Below are 21,051 nucleotides of genomic sequence, written 5' to 3'. Positions count from 1 at the left end.
GACTCCAAAGTATACATTGGTTAGTTGAAGGAAAAGATTGAACATCTCAAATCCAAGCCTGAATCTATTGAATCTAGAACTAGTGATGATGATTATTCAAAATTGAAGATAGAGTACAATATCTTGAAGTAGGAATTGAAGATTACAAACTTGAAGTTGACTTTAAGAAATGATCCTAGTAAAATTGAGTTTGATTTGAAGACTAAAAATGCAGATCTAAGAGGAAGTCTAGAAAAGAAAACATTTGTGTTTGAAACATTGAAAGAAGATCGTGAAGAACTCCATAAGTACAATATTATTGTAAAAGGTGAATTAACTTAGTACAGGCAATAGCTTGAGAAACTTTATTATAGTAGATAAAATGTTTATGATTCAATGTCAATATAGAGATGTACTTATGATAAGACTGGTCTTGGTTATCTAATTAACATGTTTGTGAAGAAACTTAAGATTAAATTAGATCTAAAAAATAAAGAAAAATATTATGATAAGATTGAATCTAGTCAATCTTATGATAAACCTAAAGAAGATAGACAAGACAAGGAAGCTGAAATTTTGGATGAACATAAAAAAGTGGAATCTCCTAAGGAAACTAGGTATGAATTTAGAGGTAAGTTATTTTTATGCAATGAAATAGATCATATGAAAAGAGATTGTACAAATAAGTCATTTAATCATGTTAAGGACTTTTATTGTCATAATTGTCATGACCTATGGGTCATAATGTAATTGATTGTAGGAAACCTAAGTATGATAATGATATAAGAAATAGTATAATGTCTAGAAATACTATCCCTATAGATAGAAGAAGATCTAATGAAAGAATATCAAGAGAAGGAAGATCTTATGAAGATATAAGATAGATAATGTGCTATAAGTGTAACAACTTAGGATACATTGCTCAGAATTGTCATGCACTTGATGATTAGAAGAATTCTAGAAGTAGAAAAACAACATGTCAATTATGTAACAACTTTGGACACATAGAAAAGTACTACAGAACGGACAAAAATGTTGGAGATAGAAGGAAAAATGGAAAAAAAATTAGGAATAGAAGGAATGATGGAAAGAACATTGAAAATGATAGAAAGAATTTTGAAACAAATAGAAATAATGAGGAACATAGAAACATTGTTACTGAACTTCTGGAATGGTGTAGAGCACATAATCAAAATATTTGTTTTCTTCAATGTAATAAATCCTTAGGATTGATTAAGAGATCTCCTTAAAGCAATCCACCCATGTAATGGATACAAGACCCCATACTGTTAATATAAACCTGGGCATCATTTGGTCCAGAAAGGTGGAATTTTGGTTTGTTTTATGTTTGCTAGGGTAGTTTAGGTGTTTTGAGCCTTGGAAAAACATATAGGAATTGTTGGAATTGAATTAGGAAAAAGGTTTGTTAAAATGGCAAAAATTGCAAAAATTGCAAAAGTTGCATTAGCAACTTTTACAATATTTTGACAACTTTTTCGAAAAACCATCCCCAATGGCTAAAAATACAATGGGGTGGCTCTATCCATTTGGAATAGCCTATAAAGGCTCTAGAAACTTGAAGGGAGATCTAAGATGAAGAGACATTGTACTTGGTCTTTGAAATCCTTAAGAATTTGTTGTTTCAGGATGAATTTCTCTGGTTTTTCCATACAATATGACCTTTTATGATTGGGAAGTGAAACCTTTTGTACCAGTTAGTTAGTCCTACTTATTTGTGAAATATTTTCTTTGGTTTCAAGTTTCTACCAATTAGAAAACTCAAGATATTGAATTTTCTCGATCATTGCCTTGTGAAACCCTCAAAATTAGGGTTTGGCCAAAGAAATGGCCCTAACTTGAGATCCCATGATTGGAATTTGTTACAAATGGGGATGGAGCAAGTTAGGGTAATTTAATTTCATATTCCAAAAGCCCCAAAGTAGGAGGTTGCAATAGATATTTTTGGGAGCAAGCCCTAGGTCTAATATTCCTTATGTATTAGACCATATTTTGTGCAATTTGATGAAGTAATGTGAAGGAAGGAAGTTGGGGACTTGGTGCAAAGGTAGAACATCTTTTTTTTGGATTAGGAGAACACTCTAAAATTGGTGGTTTGATTCCATGAACCCATCTCTTGGCCATGTCCTTGTAGACCACGCCTAAAGTTGCTAATTAGGCTTGAGTGCATGGTTGGGGTTAAGATACGCTAGATTGGAGTGAAGCTTTCAAACTTTGAAGTATTTTAATACTTGAAAAAGGGTACCTAAAACTATACTTTTTTTGCTAGGTCCTTTGGATGTCTTTTGAGTTATTGTTGAAAAACTGAGTTAGGAGGCCTAATTTCCTACTAGGTCAAATGTTGTATTTTTCTTTGTGGGTTGTTAGCAGTGAATCTAATCATTGATTTTCCTTGTTTGGGTCATGTTGAAGCTTCCTCAAGCCATCATTATTGTTAGTAAGGTTGGGAACACCAAAAACCCACCTTTTCCACATTGGGGGGTAGTAGGCCATTGTTGAACCAAGTAGGAAGAAGTTTGATTTATGTCTTGTTTGGAGAGTTGGGTTTATAAACTTATTGAAGAGTAGTAATATCAGAGTAGTACCTATTTGGAAGTGAGTCAAGCCCTTGCTTAGCCCTTTGTGGAGTTTGGAGGTTTGGGAGTAGAAGGTTGATTTATTTTTGCTTCCTTGTGCTTACTCTGAATCAGAGAACAACTTAATAAGGCATTTGTGAAAGGAGGAGATATCTCAAAAGAAAATCTAGATGATGATGAGATAGGAAGATCAAAGTCAGTTGTTGAATTTGATTCCACTAAGTTGAATTAAGCTTGTTCACAACATCAACATTTTAGAACTTCATCCAAATATCGAATTAGAGGTAAAGAAGATGGGAAAAGGTGTATCCAATTAAGATTAGATGGTACCTAAGATCACTTGTAATTTGGAGCTCATCTGAACAAGTTATGAAGGAATTCAAAGTTACTGATATTACAGTAAAGATTAATTCTATAGCAAAAGAAGAAAAGTAAGTTTTTACAGAGAATTTCATGATGTGAAGTTCAATAGAATTTTTTCATGATAGAAGCTAGCTATGAAAAACCTCAAGTGATATTTGAAAATCAGATAGATGATCTTGAGTAGTTATTTTATTACAAAACATAATTGACAGATTTTTTATGTTTGTAAAGTATGCAATTAATGGAAGTTGAAGCAGATGAAATAAATGGAGTACAAAATTTATTTTTACTTCATTGTGAACACATCCAAAATGAAGAGCGCATAGAAGTGACTTGTCAGAGAAATTTCAAAGAAAACCCTATTTTAGGAAAGAGGTATTTTATCATTTTTTTGCAAATTTGTTCTATAAAAGTTCTTTTTTTATAGAATCATGATATGTCACTAATGCATAATGTTGAAAATGAGGATAGACTTAAGTTAAAGATTTTTTTATAAAACATACTGAAGGAAACCCAAACTTAGCATTGTCTATCACTCCAAACAATGTAGTATATCTTGAAGATGTAGGAAGTTATTTGAATAGTAAGTTTCAATCTATTGGTAGTGAATTCATGAATAAAGATATGGAATTGGTTTTTAATCATGACATGACTGTGAAGCCCATATTTGAACATCTAAAGGAATTAGATTTGTTTAAATATCACTTCTACCATGAGTTAGACACATATGAGTAGAAAAAGATCATATTGAGTAGGATACATGTGATGGTAAATTATGGATGCAAGACAATCTAGTCGATAATTTTGCTGACCTTATTCATGAGGTAACTGGTCTTAGTAAATAAGGCAATGTACCTATAGGAGAGAAATTGGTCAAGAGAAAAGTTGAGAGTTATACTAAAGCAATGTATAATGGAAAGGCTATGGTGATCAACTCCATCAAGAAAAATGATGTAAGATTTTTTAGTAGAATTATTGCCTATTCTATTTGTGCAAGTTCTAAGATTGATGAACTTTAAGCAAGATTTATCTATGCAACATATAAGATATGTGTAGAGAAAGACCAAGTGAACCTTAGTGAAATACTAAGAATGCAACTCTTAGAAAACATAGAAAAGATCAAGAGGACAAAGAATGGTGTGTTTAGATTCTAGTCACTGATCAATCACATATTCTTTCATGTAGTTAAATGATTTCCTTACTTTCCAATAATAGACATAATGAGTAGTGAAAAATGCACAATGGAGAAGATTGCAGAAGTATGCTGAAGGAATCCTGTAGATAAGATATTAGACAATGGAAGCCTAATAATGAGAACATTTCAGAATGAAATGAAATAGAGATTCAAAATTGCACCTACAATTGTTGAAAGATTTAAGGAAGACATTTGTATTTTGGTTGATATAGATTATACCTATATTCAAGCAGTGGAACCTTAAGAAACATTTCTTGATCTCTTAAGTTATGAATTAAATGATGATATAGCAGTTGGCTATATTGATTTGTTGTTGAATTCAAATAGAGACAAAGTAGAATACATATTTGGTACATATGATGAGGTCACATAATTAGCTCATCAAGCAACCTCAGAGAAGGAATCACACAAGAAAGTAAAGTCTATAATGAAGAAAGCACTATCAAAGGCCAGAATGAAAGAAAGTGAATCTAAGCCGATAAGGAAAATGATGAAGTAGGGAATACTGAACATTCAACCTTTGTCAATATTTTTTGTAGAGACATCTTTGAAATAGAGAATTTTTTATGTAGTAGTGTTAGATGTTCAACCTAGTGAACTAAAAAGAAAATATAAAAGATTGGTGGAAGGAGTAACTACTAAGACCAAGAGGGTAAAATAACAAGCCACTAGACTAGGAAAAAGATAGAAAACATTGTTGATAATTGTTGAGTCAAGTGATGAAGATGAAGAAGAATAAGAGATCAAACAAGTAGAGAAAGTGACTCCATCAAAGAAAACAATAGGAAAAGATTAGAAACCTTAGAAGCTAAAGATAGAGAAGATCAAGAGAACTATTGTTAATGAAGGTAACTTTGGAGAGATGAACAAGTTTTATGATTTGTATAACAGTTTTGAGAAGGATCATATTGATATAACTATTGTGATATATATTATAGAAAATAATCTAAAATTGAAGGATCTTGAGAGTATAATCAACTAGAAATTCTATGAGAGACTCATTGAGAAGAAGGCTCCTACAAGGAAAGAAGATCTAGAACTTTGGAATTCTATGCTTAGAACTATTTGCAAGACTAATGATGAAGAAGATATTAAAAGATTATTGAATTGATCGGGACACAACCCAAAGACCAAAATGGACATGACAAGAAAGGGGAATATTACTATTAGTAATAATCTACTACTACATTTAGTACATTTAAAATAGACTCTAAGACATGCCTTATGGGCTTACAATAGTTTGATCTTGGAGAAAAGTCATCCTCACAATATCCTCTCTCAAACTCCACCAAGAATTCCCTTTACAATGCCATAAATGTTCTTATATAAACCCCAATTAGGTTTAGGGTTAGGAATACATTCTATAATATTCCATTTAGAATCCATCACCAAAATAGAAGGTTCTAGAAATCATGTTAGAAGTCAATGTAAAATTAGACGAATCCAAAAATGGTAGTCCAACTTCTAAGAGGCATAACTTTTGATCTGGGACTCTAATTGATGAACTATTTACATTTCTAAAAATATCTCAAAGTGCACTACAGACCTATGGACTAGCTCTACTCATCCCCCTTTTTTTGGGCTGATATAAGACCATTTAGTGCCTTAAATCTGACTTTGAAGTGTTCTTAGGAGATTTCTAGGCAATTTAAAACTGCAATGACTTTCAAACCGTAAAGCCTTCTGACTTGATTTTTTTTCTAGAGTGCTTTAAATTAAAAATATAATCATCACTCCAATTTAAACCCTCTTACTCATCATAATTATGGCTCAATTACAAAATAACATATTTTGTGAATTGGCACATATCCCAAGGTTCTCAAAAACTCTAACCTAGAAAATGAATAGTGGAAAAATGAGAGTTGGAATCTTTATGTGACCCAAATGGGTATCTAAAAATGAAAAAACATTAAATAAAAACTAACACTAAGAATATTTTTGAGTGATACAAGATTGCGCTTACACCATTGGATGCTCCTACATTAGACACCTAGGGTAGATTGAAAAAGTGACCCTATCACTTTATAGCTAGCAGAGGAAAACCCAAATGGGAAACCTCTATTGTGGATATCCAAGTTGAGCCTTCTATTAGTCATCTTTTCCATTTCACTAGGTATTATTCATACTACATGTTTATGGTACTCTGACCCACACAAGTATCCAGAATTTTTTCAATCTCTTCCTTCACCGAAGTAGGAATTGGACATGGCTCCAGCATCAACCTGTCATCTGCACCATCATCATGATATTTTTTTAAGTCTACAATATTGAAAATAGGAGAAATGTGAATCCCATCTTGCAACTCCTCCTCATATGTATTTCTTGAGTGATGTTTTTTCAAAATTTTGTAGGGGCCAAATTTCTTCATCTTCAGCTTGTTGTAGGTACTCACTAGGAATTGTTCCTTCCTTAAGTATACCATAACCAAATCCCCTACTTGGAACTCCTTATGTCTCCTCTTTTGATCTTCCCTTGCCTTCTACTATTGGTTCATCTTGGTAATATGTGCATGTACCTCCTCATGTAATTCTTGACATGTTCAACAAATTTTTCTGCCTCTTCACTTGTCCACTCGCCTTGCTCCATCTTCCTCAATTCTAGTGTAGTCCTTGGACTACTCCCATACACAACTTGGAATGGTGATCTACTAGTACTCCTATTTACAGAATTATTGTAAGAAAATTCTTCTTGTGCTAGAATCAAATCCCATCCCTTGGGCTTATCTCCCACTAAACACCTTAGTAAATTTCCCAAACTTCTATTTACTACTTTTGTTTGTCCATCAGTCTTTGGATGATGTGTAGAACTAAACTTCAATTACATCCTCAACTTCTTCCACAAAGTCCTCTAGAAATACCCCACAAATTTAGTATCTCTATCAGAAACAATACTCTTTGGGAGACCATGTAGTCTCACCACCTCTATAAAAAACATATCTACAATATGTATTGCATCATGAGTCTTGTGGCATGGAATGAAATTTTCCATCTTGGAGAACCTATCAACCACAAAAAATATTGATTCATTACCCCTTTGTGTCCTTGGAAATCCAAGAATAGAATCCATACTTATGTGCTCCCAAGGCTTCAATGGAATAGGCAATCGCTATTAGAGTCAAGTATTGTGACTAAATCCTTTGGCTGCTTGACATACATGACAAGTCTACACAAAATTTTTTAGATCTTTGTGACAATTGAGGCAAAAAATAATGTTCTCTAATAATGGTAACTATTTTATCCCGACCAAAGTGTCCTACCATTCCTCCACTATGTTTCTCCTTAGTCAAGTTCTCCCTCATAGGACTCCTTGGAATACATAATTGACAACCCTTGAACACCATACCATCTTGAATCAAATAATTTAGCCACCTGGTCATATGTAGAGTAACAGGCTCTTTACAAGCCTTCCATGCTTTGACCAAATCAGGATCCTTAGGGTACAAATTCTTGATCTCATCAAACCCAACCACTTGAACCTGCATTATTGTCAGCAAAAATTATCATCTACTTAATGCATCTGCAACCCTATTAGACCTTCCACTTCTATGTATCAATGCAAATGTATAGCTTTTCATGAACTCTACCTATTTCAAATGTCTCTAATTCAATTTACCTTGGCTATTTAGGTACTACAATACCTAATGATCAGTATACAAGACAAATTATTTTGGAAAAAAATAATACCTCCATTTATTTAAGGCTTGAACTATTGCATAGAACTCCTAATCATAAACAAAATACTTCTTCTTTGTATCATTCAATTTTTCACTAAAATACACAATAGGCTTACCTTCTTGGCTTAATACAACCCCAATAGCACTGCCACTAGCATCGCAATCCACCTAGAACACTTTGTTAAATTCAAGGACTGCCAACATAGCTTTCTCTATCACCTTCTTCTTCAACAATTCAAAACTCCATGTAGCTATTGTAGTCCACTTGAACTCTTCTATTTTGCCTCATTGTTTCAACTAGGGGTGCACATATGCTGCTCAAATTCCAAATGAACTTCATATAAAAACTAAGTAGACAATGGAATGACCTCAACTCAATAGAAAACCTTGGAGTAGGCCATTCCAAGATGGCCTTTACCTTCTCTAGGTCCATTTTCAGACCGTCAACTGATACAAAAAACCCCAAATAGACTAACTCCTTTTTGACGAAGCTATACTTTTTCAAATTAATAAAAAATTTCTATTCCCTCGAGCTTTCAAGGAAACTACAAATGTGTAATAAATTTTCATCCAAAGAGTTGCTGAAAATTAAAATATCATCCAGATAGATAATAACAAATTTTCCCAAGAATTCTTTTTATACCTCATTCATAAGCTGCATGAAGGTGCTTGGCATGTTGGTCAGTCCAAAGGGCATGACTAACCACTCATATAGACCCTCCTTAGTCTTGAATGTAGTCTTCCACTCATCTTCCTCTTGTATCCATATCTGGTGATAGCCACTCTTGAGATCTATCTTTTTGAAGTAATAAGATCCACTCAAATAGTCCATAAGATCATTCATTCTTGGTAAAGGGAACCAATACTTGATAGTTATTCTATTTATAGCCTAAGATTTTGTACACATTCTTGATTCTCCATCCTTCTTTGGTGATAGCACTACAGGTGCTGCCCATGGACTTAGGCTCTCTCAAATCAAAAATTTCTTCAATAGCTCCTAAACTCATATATTTAGCTCCTAATTTTTATTAGGATTCATCCTATGAGAAGTCTTGTTAGGCAAACTAGCTCCAGGGATTAAATCTATTTGATGACTGATTTATCTTACTAGTGGCAACCCTTCTAGAACATTATCTTTTCAATACAAGTGGAATTTCACTACTACATTCCTTATCTTTTCTAGGAATCAAAGCATAACACATGCGCTAATGTTTCATGCCATCCAAAAATTTTCTTCTATCAGAAAGACATATCCTTACACTAATGCATACCTTTTCACCTTCCTTTATGAAGGGCTTCAATTTGTGGTGAACTCCATCCTTTGTCACAGAGTATATATTTGCATGACCATCATGTACAAAATGCCTACCAAATTGCCATGGTCTTCCCAACAATAAAATGTGGACATCCATTAGAATGATGTTACAGAGAACCTCATCATGGTAACTCCCAATCATAAACTTTACCAAACATTGTTCACTAACCAAGACCGTATGATCATCCTTCACCTAAGCATTTTGATAGGGTTGGAGTTGTTTCTCCCTATTTAGTTTTAGCTTTGAGACCATCTTTTCTAACACCAAGTTGCCAGTACTTCCACCATCAACAATCACATCAAAACATTTATCCTCGCACTTGTACCTAGTATGAAACAAACTCCTCCTTTGTCCAGGTTCAGTCTCACTACTTGGTAAGACCCTTTCATTTACTAGAATCTCTCCTATTTTTGCATCCTCTGAATGTGATGAGTATGCATCCTTATCCACATGAGCAACCCTTACTTGACCATTACCTCTCCTATCTATCCTTCCTTGTTGTTGAGGGCATTCAAAGGCATAATGACCTTCTTCATTGCAATGAAAATAGGTACCATGGAAGCTTCCTCTTCTTGTACCTTGTCCACATTCTCTACCTCTTCCTCTCTAATCTACAAAGTTTTAATCATCGAAGTGGTTGAAACTCTCATTCCTCTAGTTTTGACTAGTACACACATCATCATTCTTCTTTTGGTTCTCATTTTAGCCTCCAAATGACCTGCCACTATCCCTTCCTCCTTGATTATGACCTCTTTGCCTTCCATCAAACATTTTGTTTAGCTTTTCCTCAACTCATAGGGAAAATTGGTATGCCTCTTCAAAGCTAGACATTCTAACCAGACTTAACTCCTCTTGAATGCTAGGTCTCAAGCCATTAAGGTAATGGAAAACCTTCTCCTTGTTTTCTTCTACATGCCCTACCCTAATAAGAACTTGATAAAATTCTTCTATATATTCTTAGATAGATTTTTCTACTTGCTTTAACCCTTGTATTTTCTCGAACAAATCAAACTCATAATCAATAGGAATAAACTGCTTCTTTAGTTTGTCCACCATATGATCCCATCTTGTGATTTTCTCCTTTCCTCTTCTATTTCTTTTAATTTGAATATCTTTCCACCATATTTTGGCATGGCCTTTCATTTTTTCCTTTGCAAACTTAACCCTATCTAGGTCATTGATATCCTCATACTAAAAATATTCCTCTAGTTCATTGATCTTGTTGATCAACTCATCTAGGTTTAGATTTCTTGAAAAAATACACACATAAATTTTAGGTCTTCTTCTAGTCTTAGAAATGGCCCTAAAAAGCCTCTCCTCTACTTGGTTCAGTACTCCTCCATCTCCCTCCCCTTCTAGCCCAATATTTCCTTCTTTATTTTCTTCCTCACTTTCATTGCCTATGACAACATTCATCCCTCCACGGATCTCCTCTTGCAATTCTTGGACTTGTCTCTAAAGGGCTATAACCTCATGAGTAACAAATCCATCCCTTCCACCATACTCCCTTCATGGAGTCATCTTCTTGTCTCAAACTCACAACCACATAGACCTAGTGCAAACTGCCTCATAATTAACACTCTATCTACACACTTAGGAAAACTTGCTCTGGTACCACTTGATGGGGATGCAACCCAAAAATCAAAATGGACATGATAGGAAAGGGGAATATTATTATCATTAATAATCTACTACTACATTCAGTACACTAAAAATAGACTCTAAGTCATGCCTTATGGGCTTACAATAGTCTGATCTTGGAGAAAAGTCCTTCTCACAATATCCTCTCTCAAACTCTACCAAGAACTCCCTTTACAATGCTAGAATTGTTCTTATATAAACCTTAATTAGGTCTAGGGTTAGGAATACATTCTAGAATATTCCATTTGGCATCCATTTCTAGAATAGAAGGTTCTAGAAATCACATTAGAAGTCGCTCTAAAATTAGAAGAATCCAAAAATGGTAGTCCAACTTCTAGGAGGCATAACTTTTGATCCGAGACTTCAATTAAGAAACCGTTTACATTTCTAAAAATCTCTCAAATTTCTCTATATCCCTATGGATTAGCTCTTCTCATACCCCATTCTTTAGGCCCATATGGGGTTGTTTCGTGACTAAAATCAGACTTTGAAGTGCTCTTACAAGGCCTCTAAGAAACTTAAAGTTTCAATAACTTTCAAAACGTAAAGCCTTTTGACCTAATTCTTTTTAAGGAGTGATTTAAATTATAAATATAATCATCCCTCCAACTTACATGCTCTAACTCATCATAATTATGGATCAATTACAAAATAACCCATTTTCTACATTGGCATGTATCCCAAGGTGCTCAAAATCTCTAACCCAAAATACTAATAGTGGAGCTATGAGAGTTGGAATCTTTATTTGACCCAAATGGATATCTAGAAATTAAAACACTTTAAATAGAAACTAGCACTGAGCATATTTTTTAGTGATATAGGTTTTCCCTTACACCACTGAATGCTCCTACATCATGAATAACCTAGTACCACATTTAAGAAATAAATAAATACCATTTCTATTTATGGTTGGTGAAAAGAATAAACTAAGAAGTGAGAGTGTGGAAGCTATCAGTCAAATGTTGATAGAGTCAAAGATAACATCTTCGCCAACACCTAGAACCTAGGAAGTTTTAGTGATGAAACTATGCAGATTGATCAAACCAATATTACTGTTAACATTCATGATACCAATACATTTGGTGGTTCCAAACCTAATGAAGTAGACACTAAGGATATTGAGGAAACATTGAGACAAATTGAAGAAGAGAAAGGCTACTTGAAGAGGAAAAGAAGAAAATAGAGGAGGCCAAGTAGAAATTGCTTGAGGGGGAAAAGAAAAGAGAGGAAGAGGAAGAAAAGATAAGAATTGTAGAAGAAGAGATGAGAAAGAAAACCAAGGAAGATGAGAATAAGAGACTTGAAGAGAAGAGAGAAAGAGATGAAAGAGAAAAGAAAGAAGGAGAAGAGAGAAGAACAAAAGACTAGCTAAGAAACAAAGGGAGGATGATACTAAACCATCTAGTTCATATACTCTACTCTCTCTTGCCAACTTAGTCACTAATGATGATGATGAAATAGATATAATCTCATCCTTGAAAAAGCTTATTGAGAAGAACATGAAATTGAAAAGCCTGTAAAGAAATTTAATAAAAATTACTAATAGACTACATAGTACCTTGGCAGTACAACACATAGAATTAGATCCTAAACAAAGGGAACAAGCAATGCTGAAATCATTTGATGAAGAGTTTACCAAGTTATTGAATGTTGTAGAGGCAAAGAAATAGATTTCCCATGATGCTAACTTGTTTAGCACCATCTATTAGAACATCAAGAATGATTTGGTTAATCTCGATACTTGTATAAAGCAATTTTAGAAATTCTAACAAGATGGAAAAACTTTGTATATTAAGTGTATCTTATCGTACAAACTAACTAAACACATTGACAATCAGATAGAAGTAAAGATGAGTGAAGTAGACACTTTTTCTAGTTAGATCTAGCATCCATCTTGCAAAGTAGATGATTTTGAAGGACAAGTGTCTAGTATTCATAGTGAAATTAGGAAACTAGAACTTTAGAAGGAACATATTTTGAAAAGGATATCATATTTTAGAGAATCTATTGCTCTGAAATTATCTTTCATTGAGAAATAGTTGGAGGAATGTGTCAAGGCCAAGGACACATATTCCAACTATTTATATTTAGATCTTAATGTAGTTGAGATTTTAGCATATGCTTTATATGCAATACTTACCTTAGCTGAGTCCACCAAGGAGACATGGACTAAGGGTATGGATAGTTTGAAGGAAAATTTTGATGATTGCATGAAGATCATATCAAGATAAGGAAGGACAACATTTTTTGGACAATTTTTTAGATAGATTTCTAACATTTTGACCTTTTTCATTAATGCCAAAGGGGGAGTAGTAATTGTAGAAAATTGGTAATTATAGAAAATTAAATTATCAAAGGGGAGAATATTGTAAACTATATTGTAAAAGGGAGCATATGTTAAAAAACTTAACACAATAATACATTAAATGTAGTTTATTTTTGTCACTTATCCAATTTTTCCTATTTTTGTTGCCACCAATGCCAAAGGGGGAGATTGTTGACAACTGGCTAATAGTGATATATAATTGTTGTCATTTATGGGAACACATGATCTACATGCTCGTAGGAAACCTCAAAAATAAAGATACTTAGTATTTGGTAATAAAAAATTTATCTAAGTACAAAATTTGCTTTACAATAGTATATTGTTTTTTTTATAAATTATTTTTGATATCAATTTATGACTATCAAAGTTAGATGGACGTAGTATACATGTTGGCGATGACATGTATAACCTTGAAAGTTAGTACAAACTATACAAAATAGAGATAATCATGCTTGAAGTGAAACATGATAGTGGAATTGAAGGAAAGGATTATTTTTCTTACAAAATAATTACTTCTCCAATTAGGACCCACATCCTAGATCTTCTCTCTAAGTTGGAAAATTGGATCATGATCTTAGCCAACCTAGCAAAAATTTGTGTAAATGCATTGTATTTATGCAAATGAAATTTTGTGATAAGAATTGTAAAATTTTGAATTGCAAATTTTGATTATGATTACAAGTGCTATACACTATCTTTTGTGGAAGAGATATATGCAAATTTTTATATGAGCTATTTTGTGATCTGAGATCAAGCTAAAGATTAGAGATCAGTCAAGGAAGATGATACAATAACTATTCCTAAAGTATGATTACTTGTTTTTAGAGTAGTAAGCTCTTCTTGTAATTGGAAGTGCATGTTTGGGTAGTGGGCTCATCTCGCATCTATTGTACCACAACTCCTAACAGAGCTGGAATCTCCTAATAGCGACTCCTTATACTAAATTTTCTTATTGACTACTAACAGGGTCCATCCTCTAACAAGGAACTTATACATCAATATATTATCTAGTGGATATGATCCCCACCTAGGTTTTCCCTTGGCCAGGGTTTTCCTAGCTAACAAAATATGGTGTTATGAGTTATCTTTATGCATTGTTATTGTTACTATTTAGTAGTACTTTATTTCTTTTGTAAGCATAGTTTAAAGTGAGAAATAATATCTTGTTGCTGACTAAATTTTGTAGATTACTTATTCACCCCCCCCTACCCTCCCCTCAGTAATCCCTATTTCTAACATGGATTACATTTCTTAAAGAGAAATTTGTGGCATTTGACAAGTCCAAGATATTCAGGAATAGAGTTAATGAGAAATTTAGGATACAAAAAAGAATAGTTGACTACAATTCTGATGATGAGAATGTTCTTGTTACTAACAAAGAAATGATGAAGTATTCTTTGATACTAACAATGATTTGTAGAATGAAGGTGAGCTAAGGAAGGAACAATGTTTGGAACCTAGAATTGAGCCAAGAGTTCAGATAACAACTCCTAATTCTGGTAAGAATATGAAAAAGAATCATCTACTAGAATAGATCATCAACAACAAAGATAAAGGTGTGGTGATAAGAAGAAGAATCAATGAAGAAATATGTTTTATATCTCAAGTAAAAACAAAGAATGTAGATGAGGCATGCAAAGATGACTATTCAAAGCAATATATGAAAGAAGAATTGGATCATATAGTGAAGAATGAGACATGGGAATCATTCCCTAGATGAGCAGACACGACTATGATAGGAACAAAATGGGTGTTTAGGAATGAGATGAATAAACAAGGTGAAGTTGTAAGGAAAAAAGAAAGATTGGTATGTAAATGTTACTCACAGCAATAATGAATAGACTATGAACAAACATATCCACCCATGGCAAGAATTGAAGCACTAATGTTATTCTTAGCCTATGCAACACATAAGAACTTTAAAGAGTATTAGATGGATGTCAAGTCAACATTTCTAAATGGAGAACTTGAAGAAGAGGTATACATAGAACAACCTAAAGGTTTTCCTTTAGTAGATGACAAGGGCATGGTATACAGATTAAAGAAAGCATTTTATGGCTAAAAACAAGTGCCCAGAACCTAGTATGAAAGGTTGGACAAGAATTTGATAAAACTCGGATTTAGCAAAGGTATGGTAGATAGTAATCTCTACTCAAAAGAAATAGATGATGGATTGATGATTTTGGTAATATTTGTTGATGATAAGAGGATTGTGATATCTAACTCACACAACGCCAAATATAGAAAATATAGTTGGAATTGTTGCAATATTTGAAGCTTATCCCAAAAAAGTGCATTATGTAGTAGTTAGAGGGATATGTAGATATCTGAAGGGAACACTAGAGTTTAGACTATGGTATGATAGATCTAATGATTTCACTTTTTATGCTTATACTGATGCTAATTGGTAATTCAATATGGATGATAGAAAGAGCACTAGTGGTGGAACATTTTTTCTTTGAGGAAGATTTGTCTCTTGGTTAAGAAAGAAGAAGGATTGTATCTCACAGATTATAGGAGAGGCAGAATATGTTGCTAGAACAAACAATTCTAATTAGGTTTTCTCGATGAAGCAAATTCTGAAGAATATAAGGATAGAATTTAGTGTACCTATTATCATACATTGTCATAACACAAACACAGTAAATATGTCTAAGAATCCAGTGTTGCATTCTAAGACTAAGCACATTTCTATCAAATATCACATGTTGAGAGAGAAAGTTACAGAAAAGGAAATTAGACTAGAGTATGTAAGAACCAAAGAGTAGATTACAAATATTTTCACAAAGCCTCTTCCTAAAGAGACTTTTGAGTATTTGTGAGGTATGATAGGTGTTATGCCCCTACTTACATTAGAGTAGATGATGCAAGAGTGCATCAGTCTAGGGATACAGAGAACTATTATTTGTCTGGACTAAATGTTGATGCTTCTTGTATGAGGGGTGTATTTGTGATGAATAGAGTCATCTAGGACTCTTGATAGATGTTTTTTCGAATAGTGTCTTTTGACACTTGAGTAGGTTAGTGAAAGTTGTTACACAAATTGATAGGATGCAATGGTAGATGGTTGCTAAAGCCTTTGACATTAATTTCAATAGGGGAGAGATTACAACATGAAAAATATTTTGATACATGGAGATGTTACATCAATTGATGAAGAGGATTTGGAAAATGATTGATGAAGAGGATTTGAAAAGAAAGGATAACCAATCTTTAACATTTGGTATTCTCGAAACTAGATGTTTTTTCATCTATATTGCCATCAATGCCAAAGGGGGATATTATTGGAAGCATGAATGGTGATGATACTCCTATGGGGGAGTATTGTAGAAACATGATTAGATCATTATCACATTGATATGTTACATTCATGACTGCATTTTTCATTGATGTTAACATAGCAATTTTATGTGGTATCTAGCAGTAGAGTAGTGGTAAAGATCAATTTGGTACAGACAAATCATCAATTATTTTCACTAGCAAGGTTAAGGGGAGATACTGTTAAGTGTCTAGTATATGTGGCTAACCTCACAAGACAAATGTTTTAGGTCTGCAAGAAGTTATGCAAGTTTTGGTGAAGATTGATATGAGATAAAGTTTATAGAAGCATGTTTTGGTAAACTTATTATATCTCTTAGCAGAGTTGTTATTTTGAGGAGAAAGATTAAAGGTTTTTAGAAGACATGTTGGAGATGATATGGCTAAGCTCATTCATTATAATATTACAAATGAAAAAATTTATTTAAGTTACAAGGCAACAAATTGATGTTATCGCTAAGTAAAACATGTTCTTAATAAGGACCTATAATAATTAATTGAGAAGCTATAATAGCCAACTGAAGAGAATCATTTTATGGATTTAGTATTAAGAAAGGAAATTTTCATTTTTTATGTATGAATGTTTGCAAGAAGTACAAAGAGTGGAAAAGAGGAGAAATTAGATGAATGTTGAGTGATTGAGAAGATAAGCAAAGAAGAGATAAGTTGAAGAAATCTTCATTGTCAAGGTTTTATTTTGAGATCCAAAGTCTCATGTTTGGATCTGAGGTTTGTGACCTAGTCTACAAGGTTTGATAGTGATTGGTCTAGTTGATAGGACATAGGAAAGAGGATAAAGCATAGTAAAAATAATTATTTTCCAAGGAATATTTAAGAGATTAGTTGGATAGTGAAGTTTAGTGGTCTTGCCCAAGAAGTTGTTTGGACATTGGGTCCTTCTACCTTCTACAACTCCTAACAAGGTTGGAATCTTCCAACAAAGATTCAAACTCTCCTAATAGGATCCATCATCTAACAAGGAATATATATATATAATAAGTATATCTCTGTGGGCATCATTCCCACTTGATTTTTCCCTCTAATCAAGGGTTTACCTATTTAAAAATTCTTTTTAAGTTATTTATGTGTATCCTATTATGGTTGTTATTTACTTTGATTGAATGGTTAAGATTCATTAGGGTTGATAAATGTTTTAATTGGAAAACTAATTCAACCCCCTCTCAATTATCTTGGTGGACTATTATTTGTAATAAGGGGGTCATAGGTTAGCCTATGACCCCCTTTGACCCTTATGATTAATTACGATATGTCCCTAGGGGTCCTAGTGGCCCTAGGGACACATGTCATAATGATATTGGTTGAATGGAGTTATAGGTTAGCCCATGACCCCCTTCAACCCTTAAGATGCATTTTGATATCTATCTAGGTGTCCTACAACCCCTAGAAACACATATCATGATGAAATGGATTCTAACCTATGACCCCACTCAACCCTTATGATTGATTATGATATGTCCCTAGGGGTCTTGGGACCCCTAGGGATATATGTCAAGATGAAATGGTTTGAAGAAAGTTGTAGGTTATGAAGAAGTTGTGAAAACCAACTTCACAAATTGCCAAGACCATGTACATGCAAATAACTTGTTAAAGAGAAGACAAAAAAGGAAAGGTAGGGCTTGTGGAATCTCAATAGTGTGAGAGAAAATATATTCCAACAATGAAAACTAAAATTTCTATACAAAAATACACTAGGAAAGCTTGTTTATAAATGCCTCTAGGATGCTTCTAGAATGAGCTAGAAACAACTAGGAGATAACCATGACAACTAAGCATGCATCCACAAAAGGTGGATTTTCCTCCATGTAGGTGAGAGGATAAGTATAAGAAGGTAGGTACAAACTTCTATGTTGTTAAAAATTCAACACATAAAATTATGCTAACTCCTAGGTGATAACTAATAAATAATGCATTTATCCTCATTAAACTTAAGTAAAGTGTAAATAATAATAATTTACACTAACACTCCCTCTTAAGTGCAACTTAGGGGAATGCACTTAAGCTCACAATAGCTATGATGAAATGCATAATGGTTCCTAGAAACTAGGCCATGTTAGGTACCCATGTACAAATGCAAAGAAATGCAAACTCTGAAAATGGGGAAAAATTGAAAACCTCATGGGAAAAGCCCTCCCCCAAAAAGAGGTAAGAACAAACATGCAGATAAAACATGAAGGAAGGAAGGAAGGAAGGCCTCAAAAAGACCACCCAAGGAAAAATTCCACTAGAAATGGTTCAAAACCATAAGTACAACCAACCCCCCCATGAGAGAGAGAATAAATACCAAAGCCCTCCCAAAATAATGGAGCCCTTGGAAAAAGAATCAAATGCATGAAACTTCAATATGAAAGAAACATGGGAACAGACTAAGGAAACCCCTGAATGAGAGGTTAAATTGGAAGGCCTAATTGATGCTTAAAGGAGAAAACATGAAGATCCTAAAAGGGAATCCCTAAGGAAGGTGTGCTAACACTGTCATCAAGGAGGAGATGAATGTCCTATATAGAATTCTCAAAAAGTGCACTTGGAGGCTCAATAAATGGAGTTGGAGCTTCAAGTAGAGCAGAAGAAGAATCCTACTAAAGAGAAAAGACCTAAAATATATGTGGTGTGGGATTCAATACAATGATCTCAGGAACAATACAAAGGTTCAAGTATCCTAACTGCACCACACGACACTCTTGTAAAAGAGAACAATCATGCTTTGAAATTGGAGATGGTGGACTAAAGTGTGAGAAGGTGTAGAGGAAGGTGGTAGGATCAGCTATCCCTATAGCAATAAGGCCTCTTACTACACTATCCCAAATGAAGACTTAATCTTTAGTGAACACAACTATCTTCTCTGATCCACTGCATGTAATTTAAGAAATCGAGAGAAGGTTTGTAGACAAAGATGGAACATACAAGACATCATTGAATATACCATCCTACATGTGAAATCATCCTTTCCCATAGACTGGTAGGGTAGTGTTGTTCCCCATGAAAATATGATGAATGGGAGAAGCCTAAATAGTGGAGAAGACAATGTGAGAAGATGTCATATGGTGAGAAACACCTGAATCTAGTATCCAAGGGCCCTAGGAAGGGGATGCAATGGATGCTTGTAATGCATGACCCTATCCAAAATCTGATGTAGAGGTCAAAGATATGGAATAAGACTAAAAGGTAGACCCTTGTGAGGTAGAAGAGGATGGAGATGAAATAGTGTTCTTTTGAACAAGAGCTTTCAAATCTATAATTTGTTTCTCATAGCCATCAAATCTCTTTTAAAAATAATGTGCCTCATCATGAGATCATTTTTGACAATAGGAATAGGTAGGAGTCTTAGTCTTCCTTTTCTCCTTCTTCTTAGAAGAATATGATGAACCAATAGAGTTCTAAGAAGAGGAATTTGATATCTGCTTTGACTTCTACTCCTGTGTATCCTTGGCAAGAAATGCCTATGATAGTTAGCCTGTAAATGAATCCATCTAAGTGAGCTTGGACTGGTTAGAAGTTAACCTATCATAGAATATCTCAAAAGAAGGAATATGATGTCTATTACCCAAGGCATCCATAGTAGAGTAGAAAGTGGAAGAAAAAATCTGAAACTATCCTCGCAACTTTGAGAGTATCAAGAAAATACATTCATCATTTTTTTTGTTTTTCCATTCATCATAGGTGTTAAAGAAGTAACCTCATCATCAAGTTGTAGTGCCTAGAATTCATTCACTATGCCAATCAAGTTGTGAAACTTGGTCCAAATAGCTTGAGGAGTGGTCAAACCATCTAGGTGAAACAATAGACTATCAAAGATGTTCAATGCAATCAATCCCATGGCTTCATCCATTTTGTTTCTATGCTGAAGAATCTCAAAAGGGTGTTGTAGAAAAAATTGCTTCTCATCCAGACATGACCATAAGCCTCATCACATAAGAAGCCTAGTCATTTGTGCTTTCCAAGTGTGATAGTTGTGTGGCATTAGTGGGTCCATAGAGGGGTCTGGCATTGAGAGAAGAAGATGGAAGTAGAAGGTTCAATTTTGAAGTAAATTATAGAAAAGAAAATTCTCCCTACACAATGTATAAAGATATCCCTCAAATACCAAATAAACAACTATAGAAAGCACAAAAACTGAGAAAAGAACTTGGATTCTGGATGTAGAGAGGGAGGAAACTATTGCATCTCCTTCAATGCCAAAAATGGAAGCTCAAATGGACTCAAATGGAAATGAAACTAGCTTTATCATCTCCATCTTAGAACCAACTTTTTGGCACTTCTTTTGGATCAAAGAAAGACCTTTGTATGCTCAAGTTATGGCCAAAAAACCAACTACTACTCCAATAATAAGCTCTCTAGAAAATTACAGTCACTGCAAAAAATTTGATGGCCATATGGTTGTCAACTACCTATCATCAAAAAAATATTTGGCTACTAGAAAGCTAACATCAACAACTAGAAAGTGATGTTAGACGCTGAGATGATATACAAAATAGGAAGGTATATTTACACTTTTTGGGAAAAAATTTGTTAAGAACATGTATATAATAATATATTTATTTTTACAAAATTTCCACAAAAAACATATAAATATATATAAATAATTTTTTTTTTTTTTTGAAAAAAAAAATTGTCAAAAAACCTTGAAC

Source organism: Cupressus sempervirens, chromosome 2, assembly GCF_028749045.1.
Source record: "Cupressus sempervirens isolate cs-2001-9-10 chromosome 2, ASM2874904v1, whole genome shotgun sequence".
Lineage (NCBI taxonomy): Eukaryota > Viridiplantae > Streptophyta > Pinopsida > Cupressales > Cupressaceae > Cupressus > Cupressus sempervirens.
The sequence above is the reverse complement of the archived record's forward strand: the minus strand, read 5'-3'. Positions refer to the sequence as shown.